Source organism: Cyrtonyx montezumae, unplaced genomic scaffold (assembly GCF_038088225.1).
Source record: "Cyrtonyx montezumae isolate F1298 unplaced genomic scaffold, pur_monq_1.0 scaffold_24, whole genome shotgun sequence".
Taxonomy (NCBI): domain Eukaryota; kingdom Metazoa; phylum Chordata; class Aves; order Galliformes; family Odontophoridae; genus Cyrtonyx; species Cyrtonyx montezumae.
This window is the reverse complement of record NW_027071981.1, coordinates 7,090,839-7,105,655: the sequence shown is the minus strand read 5'-3', so window position 1 is coordinate 7,105,655 and position 14,817 is coordinate 7,090,839. Positions and strand designations below refer to the sequence as shown.

The following is a 14,817-nucleotide window of genomic DNA, read 5'->3' as shown; positions in this document are numbered from 1 at the left end:
CACTGCTTTGAATAAGGAAGCTCAACAGCTGTGATTACACCTCCATCATGTAGGAGAGATTTTAGCTGCTAGCAAGCAGTCAGGATGAGCACCCCTTCACCCCTTTCCCCTCTGCAGGTGAATCCATCTCATATTACATTCAGCAAACTGATTTTTCATGTTTCAGTTGAAGCCAACCCCCATTTTTGGGTCAGCCACAAAATTAAAAGCACCTCAGTTAATCACAACTCTAATAGCTTGTATCACTGCTGCCCATTTTGCTAACTACTCAGAAATGAAAACCTCATGGCCGAGATTTACACTACTATGCAATGCCGTATCAAACAGCCTCAGCTGATCTCTTGATCCTTCCAACAGAGGAATATCCTCTTCCCAAGCAGTTTTCCTCACATGAATATGTGCAGTATTCAGAACATCTTCTGAGACTTTTCAGTCCCCTACACTTCTCCCACTGGAGCCTATGGTAAATCTGTAACCAAACCTGTCAGACTCAGAATCAACAGGAGATTTCATCTCTCCAACTCTCCAGCACAGCACTGCTCACTCAGTCCAGGAAGACATGCAGTGCTGCAGCCAGCCTCCCCCTGCCAGGTTCTGTTCCACACACTAAACAACTTGAGCTGCTTCATACTTCTTTCCCCTCCATCTAAGATGTGGCTTACTCCCGCCTCTAGGCACTGAGCATCAGTCACTGAGACATACAAGTGTTTCCTGCCTCATCACCTGGTGCTATTCCCCCCTGTTAGCGCAGGCACAAAATTGAAAAGAAATCTAGGAGTAAGCAAAAGAACACTTCAGTACAACATGTGGATCTCATAGAAGATCAGAGCCAATTACTGTAAGAGTTTCAATCGTAAGCTCAAGCCAATTTGGTTACAGGTTTTCAGCATATCCTTTTTTTTCCTTATTCCAATGAAGCCAACTTGCATTTTTCCTTTAAATAAATATATATATATATTTTCTTCTTGTCAGAGGTAGGCAAACTTCAGCACAGGAAAAGAAATCCAGCCCCTGTTCCCTAGAGTCCTGGGAAACATGGATTATTGTGATCTTTGTGTCAGAGGGCCTAGGGGCTGCCAGAGATACTATTTCCCTACTCAGGCTTCTTCACAAGTTCTTAAGACTCAGAGGTTTCTTTTCATTTTGTCTGACAGAACATACCTGACAATGGCTTCTGGCAATACCAGTAAAACAAAAGAAACCCTTTTGGAGGGTGAGCATATCAGCTGTATCCACCGAGACACAGACAGCATACAAAAGAATGGAGCCCTTACCAATAAGTGAGAACATAGTATGAAGACTATACTACTGCCCCAAGCGGAGAAGAAAAAAGCTGGTAGTGAACAGAACCAGAGAAGGCAAGCCTTAAAGCTCAGCTACGGACCTATGATTTCAGCCTGCTTTGATGAAGGACTAGAGTCTACTTTGATGTCAAGGAAACCTCTTTTGAAAGCATGAGGGAAAGATCAGTGTCACGCTGCAGCCTCCAGCCTGTACACAGTCTCGGTGTTTTTTCAGATCAAGAAAGTTTTTTGTTTTTTTTTTTTTGCATCAGTCAGCAACATAAGCCAGAAGGAGATTCCCACTGCCAACTTCTTTCCACAGGCATCAAAACACCAAATTGACTCTGCAGACTTGTTGACTGTTTAGCCAGAAGCCTGTCAGAGCTCCCAGAAATGGGGAAGGAAGGACTCGGAGGAGCTTTGCACCTGCAGTGGCTCCTGGTTAAGTCAGGAACACACAACACAAGTAGCAGAGTCACAAAATCTATTAAACGCTGCACTAAGTATCCAGTCTCCTACTACTGCACCCCCCTCTCAAAAACATAGGGTGAGAAAACTCAAATCAACTTGTCCCAGCAATCCCTCAGGTGTTTGGTTCTCTGACAAAGAGGAAAAGCTTTATTCCCACTACTCCCTGGTACCTTTGGTGGCAAGAGACTCAAGATTATCACAAGCATCAAGGCCTCAAGCCAGAAGAGAGCAGCTTGGCTTCCAATGGGTCAGTCTACTTCATGCTCTGTGGTCACCTCAGAAGGAGGCACAGCAAGAGCATGGCTGTCGTCACTTTGGCACATACACGATGCTGGCCCCATGCACAGCTTCTGCTGTCTATGCTTGTAAAGGTGCCAGGGCTGGATACAGTTAGATACCGCAGGGCAAGGGAAAAGCCCCAGTGAATTTCAAGCCACAGCTGCTACACCATGTGCACAGTGTAGAAAAGCCATAGCGAGTAGAGAAGCACAGAAGGAGCTGGCAAAGGCTTGAAATCTGCCTCTGCTTAGGAAAGGAAAAGCTGATTTTACTGTGGAGTCTCAGGTGCTCTGAACAATAGTAGTGGAGCCAGTCACTGTTTTGGTGGTAGAGAAGAAACTGAGCTTTCTGGGAAGAGACAGAGACAAGTCAAGCCAGTTCTAGATCATAATTTTCCCTACTGGCTCATCCTGTCCAAATCACAAGCTAGAAAAACTGGAAAAGTAAGCAGTCCAAAGTAATGGGGACATCAAGTGAACTGGTTATGTATCAGTTTAACTGGAACAAGGAACAGAATCCCAGCTTTGGGCACTGGCTCTGTAGAATGCAGAAGGAGGGATTGTCTATCTGAGGAAGCCATGTGCTGGCCTGAATTATTCCTGTTCTTCCTTCGAATACATTTCAGTGCTCCACAGCTTCATGCTTGCATGACACCCACGACCACAATTCTTATTCACCAGCTGGCAATACTCATATCCTACCAGCTCATTCCTCCAACTCCATGTAATTAGGAAGAAAAAAACTCCAACAAATCAGAAACAACACAGAACAGGAGGCTGGCTTTGTCCCCCCCGTCACCATTCCTGCATTATTGCTTCTGCACCTTAACCATAGAACAACATTTGTTTAATGAGCTAATACTTTTCATGCAGAGATAGAAAAAGTAAGGCGTTTGTTTTTTTTTTGTTTGCTTTTCATTAAACAATGAGTCCCACAACTGGTAGGAAATGATCAATTTAAGCCTAATGATCAAAAAATCCCCAGTCATATTTATAGTCTGTTTCTGCCATAACAGACCTCTGCAGATGCTCCATTGCATTTTATTCTTAAGAGTAAACAAGGGCTCCTGCAGATTAGATGTTTCTAACAGAACTGTCACAGATGGACAGATTGCAGTGTCCTGATAACTCAACCACAGTGATGCGAAGTTTTTACCTCCTAAAAGCAATAACTTGGAGCACCACAAAGAAAGGAAAAGCAGTGCCAATGCCGTGCCAAATACAGCTCCACTGTCCATTGCTGACTTCCAATGACAAGTGCCACTCCTTGTAGTGCCATATTACTGAGCAGCTTTACATTTCCCTTCCAGGACCAGAAATCAAGTATCACTGCTTACCTTCATAAAAGGCACAGAGGAAAATACCTCACAGGTATGTGGCCCATGCAGCTAAGTCTTAAACACCCTCTGCACACAGAAATGTGCTCAGCACACTAAAATTTTTCAGTAGGTTTCTAGCTTTTCCAATTACATTTGTAGACAAAATGTCTTTTTTTTCCTTTAATGACATTGCTATTTATTGCAATGCTACAAGTCCTTATCTCATTGCTGCACCCCATGATAACTCATTCACTGAACTTCACTTTTTGATGTATAAGGAACTGCAACATACATTTAATAGCTCCATTTAAACTGGCCCTACAGTTGAAACAAATTCCATGAGTGGCACTGCATCGTGGGCAGAACGCCTCAAAAGCTTAGGATATAATATTCTTCACTGTTCACAGAGCTTAATATCTTCAAACAGAAATCACTCAAGCTGATACATCTCTCATTATCATCAAGCCCAAGTTTTTCCAAATGGGGAAAAGATGATAGTCAGAGATTACCAGGGCACACACAGTGAGAGATCAGACTCTTAGCAGCTATAAACAAGCTCTCAAAGGCTCAGTTCCTCCACAGACAAGTGCATTAGGAACACAGCAAAGCACCTTCAGAGCTCAAGCATCAACACCTGATGCGTCTGCTGCTGAAAGGTAACAAAGCACTACCCAGTTGTTTCAAACTTTAAAGGAAGGAGGAAAACAAACCAAATCCCCCCCGCCCCCCTCCCCAACCCCAAGAAAAAAATAAAACAAACCTAGCTTCCAACATTAGATGGTTATAGCATGTTGATATCCCAGGAAAGGAGGAGCAAGATTACACTCCCTAAATTGCATGCACATACCTGCATCTTTTACTTCCTTCCTAGCTTTCAAGCACAGGGCCTAAGGAGGAATTTAGGCCATGAGATTCTGCTTTTCAGCCTCTCAAGCAAGTGGCAATACACACAGCTGACTCCGGCTGGAAGACACTGAGCACATTAGGAAGAAAAACGTACTTGCTCGGTGTATGGAGCAAGGACACAGGCAAGCCCAGTTCTTTTGCCTTGGGACTCCCTAGATTTTGAGCCCAGAGCCAGATCTGCATTTGTTCAGCATGCTGCAACTGAATGCACACTGCAGGCGTAGTGCACAAGGAGAGCGATGTTCACCTTCTGACTCTGCTCAGCATGATCTGGAAGCCAGTTTTTAAAGAAAAGACAATGTAGTTTACCCCCTTATCCTTAGTATCACTTTTCCGCTAGTCTAACTAAGAGCTGCTGAAATGTTTTCAAGAGCACTGGGAGTGTTATTCCCTTTCCATAGCTCTCATGTATCAGGAAAAACCATAAGCAGATAGTATCTCAGACAGGTAAGAAAGATGGCAGAGAACGTATCCAAATCTTTTTCCACGCACAAGCACACACCCTAAAACAAGCCAGAAATGCTAACCATGTTTATTGCACTGTAGTATAAATAGCAATCACGAGGCAAAAGAAAGTATCTCTGCCTGAAGGGTCTTCAGCAGGATATAATGTATTAGGAGAAAGATAAAAGCAGATGCTTGGGACACAGTAGGAGAAAAGCCTTGCACAGATATCAAGTATGAAGTAGCACTAGGTGCAGTAGTGCTTCCTTCTGAAAAGTCTGGCTTTCCAGGACACCATTCCATACCCAAGCTCCAAAGCGTTCTGCCCAAAGCTCTTTGCCAGGAAGCAAGGACAGATAAAGTCCCCCTTCAACAGGACAGAGCTTCACAGACCCTGCTGATCGCTGCAACAGCTCTGAAGGAAGTGGCCACAGCCATCCTCAGCCTAGATGAGGAACTGACACAGAAAGCCTGCAGACCATACCAGCCATCTCTCTGCTCCCTCAAACCCAAAATACAGGCCAGTACTCCCCTGACCTCAGTGTGTCACTGTTTAGAGTCAGCTAAGAGACATTAGGAGCAAGGCTGCACCGTACATCCATCCATCACCAAGAAGCACACAGGAGGTATTAAGGCAGGAATCAGTTGCACAAAAAGCAAGTTTCTCACAGTGGCTATAGGCCTGTTTATTCTCCACGTAGCAGACTATGACTTAGGTGATTTCCTCCCTAGCATTCCCACCCCATGCCAAGGCAGATGAAGCTTTTGCAGGAGCAGAGTCCTAAACTCTCAAACTATCCCATCCAGGACAGAGAGATGGTTCTAGGCTCCCATGACAGAACTGAGAGAAGAGTCACCGACTGATCATGTAGAAAGGAGGAGCAAACAATAGTTAAAATACAGAGCAGAGAATGGGAACAGAAGAGTTCCTCCTGTACATACAGCTCCCAGGGAGAAAAAGGCACCAACCTCACCAACTGCAAACTGGTTCAAACAGCATTAGAACTCATTAAAAGCATTCAAAGCCCCAGGGAGAGACAACGTACCCTGGACTCTCCTCTCTCCTTCAAAAGAGAGAAGCCATGAATACATATCCAATCCCATGGGAATGCATCTGTTGTATTTCAGGAGTGCCTCAAAGAACTTCAGCAAGAAGACATCCAGCTTCTACATGAAGGTTAGAAAGGCACAGAAGAGCTGGTCACTGCTGCAAGACATGGACAATTCCTGTCAAAACTCAGCAACAGAAAAAGATAACTTAGGAGACCACCTTTCTACTGTTTATTCTGACACCTCCTTATAAACCTGTTTACAAAAAGGTGGGCAATATTTTGACATCACAGGAACACTTCAAACTAAGTTGAGCCAGGGCCTTGTTTTTTTTTTGCAAATCAAGTGAAGGACAATACACACAATGCAGTCAGCTTACATTAGCAAAATCTACAACGCTTTTAACATTAAAAAAAAATAAGTGCACTCCATACTGCTAAACTCCACCTTGTCCTGTACAAAGCAGGAAAGGTTATGAACAGAACAAGCTTTCCTGCTACACTTGAAGTTTTACTGGCTGTGCTAGATACCTTGCTGCTCATCTTCCTACACTAGGACATTCCACAAGTACCCTGCTGTTCTCATCCACTTCATGTCGCACTCTAATAAAGAAAAACAGTCCACTGCATTCACTCCCACTTCCCAGCTCTTGTGCCACTAAGGAGGCACCACAAACAAAAGCAAACGACGTGCAACTGCTCCATTACACAGCCCGGGGACTGGCTCTGCACAGCAGCGCCTGAGGAACAAGCACACTGCAAAGCATTATGTTTCCAGTGGCAAGATGGATGGGAAGAGTGCCAGCCACTAGCTGTAACCCTTTTGTCATGCCAATTGCTGGCTGCTACTAGGTTTTACATTAGATACCTCCTCAGAAAAGAGCTCTGCATCCCATCCTTCCAGATGGAGGAAGAACGATTCATGATCACACAAGCAATGCTAGAATAACAACTGAAGAGAAAACATTTTCTTCTTCTCTGTTTTGTGTGACAGATGTGTTCAGGGGCCTTAACAGCAGCAAAAACTAAATTTAGGACAACAACACTTCCTGCCCTATTGAATACATGCACAAAGCCCCAGAAAGACTTCTTGCTGGCCTTGTGTAGTCTCATTTTGTACTTCACATGCCTCAATCCACTGCTTTCTTGTTTTCACATTTCTTCACGTAGAACATGACCAAAGAACTCCACTCATGCAGCCATCATACCACACGTTGACAAATGCAGGAGAAAGCATCCAAGAGATGGATCAGATATCAGGAGTTCTGAACTGACCAGGGATTGACTTGTAATGCAGAAGCAAAGCAAAGGATCTCTTTCCAGACTCAGAGAGTAAAATGCACAAATTTACTAGGCCTAGCTGTCTCATAAAGGCAGACTGGAGTGAAAGCTCAGCAGTCAGAGTGCTTGTTTGCATGGTGCCCACTTCTTTCAAGGAGCCCTTTACACATATCCTTCTCCTCATTCCATCTGTACATACTTGCCAGACACTCACATTCCTTCCTCCCAAGGGTCCTGGCTCTTTTTCTGTTTCTCAGTAATTGGAGAATTCCCACCTATGTACCTTCTTCTGGCCTGCCTCTGGCTTGGGAAGTACTTGAAGCAGATTATCCATCTGCATCTGGGAAGTGCCTGGAATATCCTGAGCCCTACTCAAAGTAAACAGTAAGGCATAAGCATGCAATGTGCATTTAGCCAAGCACATAGCAGTCATCTCCAACAACATACTTGAAGACAGTACTTACTTCCTACAGACAGCAGAAGAAAAATCTACGCTTCAGGGTATGTTCATCGAACGGGAAAATATATATATCAGATTTGGCCTCCCTGCCTTCACTTCCCTCCTTCCCCTACCATAATATCTATTTCTGAAATCCATATCCCCTTTTTATTATAAATTATTCTAATCAGTTTTGTGGCATGGCAGAAATCCAGCATAACCATCAAAAATACACACGCAGGGTATAGAGACTCCTTCATCTCACAGGAGCCTTTGATGGCAGATCTGGCATCTTTTCTTAACAGCACTCCTGCAGTGGTGACCCTTTCCTAAAGATACATTCACTTATGCTGCTTCCTCTTCATAAATGAGAGACTTTTCCCTAATACCTCATTAAAGCAAAGAAAAAACATTTAAACAGGATTTTTTTCCTCTAGTTGAGGAAATTCAACTTGTCAATCGCCAAAGGGGCTACCGAGAATATTTCTAGCACAACGCAGACTTTTCCCCACTTCCCAAATGGAAAGATGCAAAATAGACCGGGTAACTGTTCCAGGCCCCTTAGAACTGCAGTGCAGCTGGGGAAGAAGAGAGGAAAAGGGAAAGAAAAGAGAACAAATCCAAAAACAAGAGGAAAAAGAAGAAAAAAAAGAAGAAAAAAAAAGAAGAAAAAAAAAGAAGAAAAGGATCCTTAACTTTTCTTGAGTAAGGAACGCAGGCTTACTTTCACAGCTCCTGAAAGAAGACTTGCATGCTTTTGCTCATTCAAAAGCTCTAGGAAGAAAACTGCTCTGTGTCTTTCCCATAAAACAAATAGGGAGGTCTGAGTCCTGAACTGGTGGAAGAAAAAAGGACAGAAAAAAGCAATAAGCAATTCAAACTCAGAACACTATCCTCTTGTTAAATTACACGTTAAGAGCTCATCTGCAAGTTTGTCTTGGCCAATGAGGGACATAACTCAGGAAGATACAGTAATACACACTAGCATGCAATTAGTCACTGTTGTAAGCACTTTGCTTTGGATTTCTTGGATTATAACATTTCAAACACTGTTGTTTTATAGGGATGATATGATAGCTGTCCAAGCAACACAATCAAATTACACTACCAGGACATTCAGGCAACATATTATCACAGCAAAGGAAATGAATTTCCACAGTTCTTATTCTGAACAAGAGAAGATTATGTCATTTTGAACGCGGGAGGGAGAGGGGGGAAGGGAGAAGTAGAAGAACATGCACAAGATAGATATATATATATATATATATATATATATTTGTTTTTCTTTTTAACTTTTCAAGGTAGGAAAGCCACAGAAATTCACAAGTCTGAAAAGACAAACTGCCTTTCCCAAGAATTTGTTCCAAAATATCTGAAGATAGGTTAAAAAAAATCAAAATATTCAAAAACCAAAGGCAGCTGGGGCAGCCTCCTAGCTTTGGCAGAACACTGGAAGGATGCTCCATACTGAGCATTCTCCCACTGCATATCTAGCTGTGATCTCTTATTTTGGCCCTTGATAAGAGACAACCACCACCACCAGGCTTAGAGACTTCAGCTCTGATTGTAAACTTCACTAACAGATACATTTCCTCACACAGGGAGGAAAGCCTTCCAAACTCCTCAAGTCAGCATGTCCAGCAAAGGACTGGCATGTTCCTTCAAAAATGTTTAATAGTTTAAAGATTCTTTTAAGAAAGCTTCACCTTTTACCACCCCCATCACAGAAAACCTACCCTGCTTTCCAGCTTAGTTTTCATGCTGTATCACAAGCCAAATATTACCTTTCTTAACTTCACTAATCTTGGTTGTTTGTTCTAAAAGGGTACTTGGTTACCTTCAACACACGTTTTTCTTGGTGTGTTATACTCAAGGGGCCATGATTCTGACCTCAACTTCTTTAGCAAGGGCCAGATATTTCAGCACTAGGTAAGGGAAAACCCACCAGTGCTTAATAACATTGCTGGCGTGCAGTCTAGGAGGTATATCCACCGTATGTAACATGTTAAACAGAGAAGACAGCCAAATAACTACAAGCAGTGCTAAAAAAAAAAAAAACAGTGAGTTCCATAAAGGCACAAAACCTGCTCTGGTACAGCACAGGACGTGTGCCTGAAGATGATGACACCTGCATATTATTCCTGGCTCTCTCCCTGACTCACTCTGGAAAACTGCAGCAACTCACCTCTCACCTCCAACAGGCTCACCCTTCACGTTTTTGTTTTGGACTAAGGGTCAGTGGTGGCAAACCTTTTTGGTCAAGCATGCAGCACACTGGTATCCCACACCTCAACACTGTACGGCAGCAATGCAACCACTCTCCACAACAAAAAACATGAAGCACAGGCCATGAAAAGCTGGAGCTGCATGCTAGACCCCACGTTTCACATTCCCACTGTAAGCTTTTTAAGGAAGGAACCATTGCTGCTTATTAATAACTTGCACGGAGCTGTGCTATTCAGAGTTACTAGCATGATTCTATACACAAACAGCAGTTCTGATAGTTAAGACTAGAAAGAGTAACTGGGAGAAAATGGCTACAGAGAAGCAGAGGGAATCAGAAACAAGTGAAAAGGAATTCAGCAGGAGAAAGAAGGAAAGCAGCTGATGAAAAGATACTTAGAATCTGGATAATCCAACAACCTGCATTTTATTCCTCCCTTGCAGCACATCTATGAATACAGAAAGCTGATTTTTAAAGAGGAAGGATCCAAGTTCTCAACACTGTTCTTCTCAGAAGCAACATCTTAACCACATCAGTAACAGCTTTCATAAGGACAGCACGGTAACTACAATTCCTTCTCTATCCTGAGAAGAATCAGTTGGAGCCACTGTTATTACTGCAGTTTTATGGTTACAAAAAGCAGTGCCTTGGGTATTCCTTGGAATCCCTGTTCCAAATCATAGGAGCCAAGAAAGTTCTGTTCAGGTTTAGATGAGATCTCTTCTTTTCCCTATTTCTGTATTCTTAAGCAGTCCTTAACTGGATACCCATAGAAAAGTCAAAGCGGGAAGTGCGGTAGATCACAACTCAGTGAAATATTTGAGGAAATTGGGAATTTACTTGTTCACTGTGCAATTCCCTCACTTGCCTTGTGTGACTTTTCTTGCTTATAGCCACTAGAAAGCAGAATGCCATTTCTGAACCATAGCTCTGAACCATAGCTGAACACTAAGAGCACCATGCTGGCCCTCACTGGCCCTATTTTATTAGAGATCAGCAGGAACAATGAAGCACAGGGAGACAAGCTACAAGCATAATTCTGCCAGTTTGCCTGTAAAAAGGTCTGGGTGAGCAGAGACATAAGGGGAAGGCTGTCTATTGTACCTGCATGGCCGGACTCACCAGTCTGCATTTGCTGGAACCACACCCCATCAGAATTCCCTCTGAAATGTCAATATGATGTACAGCACTAATTTTTCAAGTCGTTGACATTTACTGTAGCCTTAATCACACCTCTGTCATTGTGAACAGTATCTGTTCATACAAAAACATGCTTTCACCGTGCCTGAGCTCCATACATACACCACACACAGGTTACAAGACAGATTCTCATTGCACAGACCTTAGATACATGAAGCCCACAGTCATCATTGGTCATGCTATCTGCCACTAAGGCAGATAGGTTTCCCAGGCTCCCTCAGAGCCCTCAGTGCATCTTACTATGAAGAAAACATTTCAGAGTGTTTTAAACAAAGATCACAGCACATAGAGCTTTTAAAATGAAATAACTCAATAACAAAACTCATTTTAATCAAGACAAAAAAACCTCCACAAAGCCCTTGAATTAGTGCTGCTCCTCCCAATTCAAATTTGCCTTGCACAGATCATCAGGATTAAATGCATCATACATGTTACACAGTGCTCAACAAGAGACTGTCGATTTGTCATTCCTTTCTCTCCCAGTGCTTAGTGTGATGAATGATCTGGTTACTTGTCTTCCTAGTATAAAAACAGGAGAAGCTTTGAGACAAAGAAATAAAAGCCAATGCATATTACAGATCTTACTATGATTAATATCAGTCCTGACTCACATCTCTGACAACAGTTAAGGTCGCTATTTCTCTTATTTTTGCTGTGGGTTGCAGTGCTTTTCACGAGAACCCTCCAAGCACTCAAGTTAATTTAATTTAAAGCAGAAACAGGAATGTAAGGAACGTGTAGCATTTGAGCTACAACAAACATTGCCACACTAGCTTGTCATAATAAGTGACCTTCACTCTCTCTTCTGCTGACAAACATGCACTTGGAGGTTCTCGCAGCTCAGGATGTTAGGGAGATTTCTAGAAGATCATCTACTAAAACAAAATTTAGAGGAGATGCTTAAAACAAATGCATGTGTGCAACCCTGAACCAAAAAACCTGTTATTCCAAATCAACTATCATTTGGTGAGACTACATGAGAAGCAGGCAAACAAACAGCACCTTTCCCTTTTAGCACGGAATCTGCAAGAAGAAAAAGAAACCAGCATTTTATTGATTTCCATAATACCATCTCTACAGCTTAAACTCTCCCAGCTGCTGATGCTAATTCACTGATGCTAGAGAGCCTTCCCATATAATTAGACACCCTTGAGTTCGTTGAGCCCCAGGGCAGTGTTTCTAACTTTCCAGAGGACCACTGCACCAAAAGGAGCAAAGAAATAAAAAAAATAAATAATCCCTTTCATCACCCAAAGCAAACTGCAAACCCAGTGTTGCTGTTTAAATGGGAAATCAGAGAGATTTCATTTTTAAGGCAGGGAATAATCTGCCAGCCTGCATATGTTTTCAGATTTGATATCGCGATGACAAGTTCTCATTTAAACTCTTCCCCCCACTCCTCATTTTTATTTCTCCTCTTCCTGACTGTAGACAACGATATAACATATAAACATTGCAACAATTATGATTTCCAGGGAGAGATTTTGCTCGGAAGGGTTTCAATGAGGTGATTCAGAATCAAACAAAGACTCCTGTGAGTGTCACTATAATTAACATAAGAAAATGTATTTTAAAGTGTTACCATTGCTATAGGGAATATTTTATAGGTAAATATTAGTCACCCCCTTTTTTAAACAGATTTTTCTTTAAAACAAAAAAACTCAAGCACTTTTTAAATCCAAATAAATTAATGAAGATATCCAAGTCTAAAATCCAAAATGTTCTGAGCAATTAATGATGTAAACTCCGCTGTTTTTTGGTTGTTTTTTTTCCCTATTTCTAAATTTTTAAATTTAGCAGCCCATAGCCAAGCAGACAGCTCCTGTACACTTCAGTGAGAGTTCTGCTCAATTAGGAGCTGCAGAATTTGGCACAATTAATCCAGAACTGTCTACCAGGAATGGATGTGGTGGAGGCCTGTAGGGTGAACACCCTCCCCAGACAGCTGCACCTCTTCCTTGCTACCCCTGTTTACCCTGCTGCAATATTTCAGATCCAAACACATTCACCACCTCTATCAAGATTCAACATGCTTTAGCTAAAGAGCTTAATTTTGCAGTGGTTTTGTGTATATTAATTTGGAACCGATGGATCTATCTCCTCTGAGAAGGGTGAAATGCGTGCATTTTTGTTTAACAGACAAACAAGTTGACAGTATCAATACAGAGTTGGGGAGCCTCTAAAAACAATCTAGTTTGCATAATTAATGTTAATTACAATAACATCTCAATCAGTGATACAATAGCTTAGCAATGAATGCAGTCACACAAGGAACTGAAAACATGAAAAGCATGGAAGAACCATGCCTCGCTCAGGAAGAGTATAAACTGTTCTTTCAAGAGATTTATAAACAAGGATGTAAAGGCAGAAGACAGTTCTGCTTTATTAGACATTTTTTCCTTGCAGACTGTCTAGCGTGGAGCTTTCTTCTGAGATTGTAAGAACACTAGTTGTGGACACTCCAGATTATATTATCTCCCTGTAACATCACATCCAAGCCACTACCAACTGCTTTGAAGAAAAACAACCGAGGTCCTGATCCTGCTGGCAAGGATTTCAACACCAAACACTTAAGCAAGGTGACATAAATTTTGGGAGCTTTCTGGAGAGTGGAAAGAAAAATAAACAACCAAGGATAAAATCACCCAGCTCAAAGACCAGGTGTAGGTATGGATTCCCTCAGGCACGGAGGAATTTCAGGACACGATAACTTTTGCAACGATCTTTTTCTGTTTTCCATAGCAACAAGGGAAAGCTGAACACATGGAAAACTTACTCGCCTGCTTCATCAGTAGCACAGAGGTCCACAACACTTATGTTTGGTACATTCTCTTAGCAGCGTTACATGAAATCCTCAGAAATTTTCTTCACAACCCAACAGAAAGACTCACCTGATACAGCCATTTTCCCCAAGGGAAGGAAAAAAGCTTAAAAAAAAAATACAAACCCACAACAACAACCACGCAGCTGCCACTCTATTCATCGGATTGGTGCGCAGCACACAAGCAGTCACACCGGCGTGACAGGGAGGACTCGTGCAGCAACGTACCACTCCGCCTGAGTACAGGTGCCATAACTGGGTCCGAGGAGAGAAGGAATCGATGTGAGGAGCTCTGATTGGGGCGGGGGAGGGCACTGAAAACTTGGTTTTCTCGATTACTTCCCGCATTGATGCGAATCTGCTCAGTGGAAGTTAACCAAGTTCCAGTGGTGCAGTGGTAGAGGAGGAGGAGCGGGCCTGCTCCATGCAGGATGAAGGACCGCAGCTCGCAGATGTGGCAGGAGGTGCGGGCAGGGTGCTGCCTGCGTTCTTATCGCCTCGGAGGGGATTTCAGTCAAGCAAACCAAGAAGCGTATCAAACTTCATTTTCCCTACAAAATCACCGATCTGCCCCCCTAGAAGTCGCTGACCGAAGCCAAGCTTCGCTTCCTTACTCACACGCGCGTTTGCCTCAACAAAAAGCAAAGAAACTTCACGAGCAGGACCGACAGCGCGACGCCGACCCCTCCTCGGACACAAGTTAGGTGGCTATCCCCTTTATCCTCCCTGTTTCCCCGTGCCACCCACGGCCGAGCCGCGGCGGGTAACGGCCAAACCCGCCCTCCAACCACGCGCCCTCGCCCCGCACTCACCCGCTCCGGGGGGCTCCGCCGCGATGGCCGCTGAGGAGCGCAGTGGGGCGGCGGGGCGAGGGGCGCCCGCTCGGCACGGAGGGGTTTCCAGACGGGGAAGAGACGGGTTCGGAGATGGGGGGAACGGCGGCGCTTAGGAACCAGCGCGCGGCAACCGACGAGGCTTCGCTCTATCCCATGCCGCTGCGGGGGCCCGAGCGGCGGAGCTGGGGGGGGAAGTTGCGGCCGCAGGCGGCGGAAAGGATGTGACACGGTGACAGGCGCGGCCGGTCGGCCGCGTACGGCGGGAG

The 14,817-nt window shown here is 43.6% G+C and overlaps 1 protein-coding gene across 1 annotated transcript in view; it reads right to left on the bottom strand.

The window, feature by feature from the left end:
• SERTAD2 (SERTA domain containing 2) overlaps positions 1 to 14,533 on the bottom strand; it is a 70,014-nt gene extending 55,481 nt beyond the window's left edge. The window contains exon 1 of the mRNA XM_065739609.1: positions 14,528 to 14,533. The gene's annotated coding sequence lies outside the window, so the exon portion shown is untranslated. The remainder of the gene's footprint in view (positions 1 to 14,527) is intronic.
• Positions 14,534 to 14,817: the final 284 nt, after the last annotated feature.